The sequence below is a fragment of the Aplysia californica genome, unplaced genomic scaffold (assembly GCF_000002075.1).
Source record: "Aplysia californica isolate F4 #8 unplaced genomic scaffold, AplCal3.0 scaffold00237, whole genome shotgun sequence".
Taxonomy (NCBI): Eukaryota; Metazoa; Mollusca; class Gastropoda; order Aplysiida; family Aplysiidae; genus Aplysia; species Aplysia californica.
The window spans coordinates 334232-335316 of record NW_004797507.1 but is presented as its reverse complement, the minus strand read 5'-3'; positions in this window follow the sequence as shown (position 1 = coordinate 335316).

The window sequence follows — 1085 nt, the reverse complement described above, 5'->3', positions numbered from 1 at the left end:
TGTGCTTGCGAGTGTACATCGCCACACCCATAAAATAAATACCCTAGTCATTTTAGCCAATTTGAGAAAAAGAGAAAACACTGTTTCTTTTGAACACATGACTGTGAAACACTTAATTATTAGACACTTAATAAATTTTATGTTCAATTTGGATTGTTCTTTTGTCCAAGTGAACGATATCACCAAGACAACCAATTGATGTTATATTTGGCTTATTCGTTTGTCCGAGTGAACTAAATCACCAAAATGGCTCTGCTCTTCATTCCACAGCCAACAACTCCCAACCGTCCCCAAAAATGACTTTGGTAATAAATCTTTTGAGCTTGCCTTAGCATGGCGACATTTGCATTTCCTTTTTGCCGCAGACCCTAGTGACATAATCAGTTTCATCAATAGAGGGAAATATACTGTAACTTACAGCATAGGTTACACATTTTAAAAAAGGTACAACGTTTGATCCCTATTGGATTGGATTTCGAGATTTCGACTCTTTGATTCAATCAATTTACTTTTTCTTTTCAATTACAAGTAATGTTTTTTTGAAAGTTGTAGAATCATATCAAAAGACCAATGTAAACCAAATTGGCATTTTGGGATCAGTAACATTGTAATTAAGTATTTTATTATTTATACAGTAACACATTAATAACTAGACGTCAAAGGTAATTTTTTCCCCTTTTTACACACACAGGAACACACACACACACACACACACAAACACACACACACACACACACTCACACACACGCAAACACACACACAAATGCAGCCATGCATACACTCGCGCACTCACAACACACACAGACACAGACACACAAACAAATACAGACACTAGCGTGTGTACCATTTAATAGACCACAGCAAACGACAGTAGCAGTTTTAATATACTCACATACAAAACAAAGGCTAAAATCTCAAGCTATATCATATGAAATTTGAGGCTTTCTCTTACTTTGGGTAAAGATAAACACATCGACACCATGACGGCCTTTGAAACTGAAAGCGGAGACAAAGCAGCCTAGACATGCAGAAACATCAAAAGGAGAAAAAGAGAATAGGCAGTACCCTCAAGAGGCTCCCTTCAA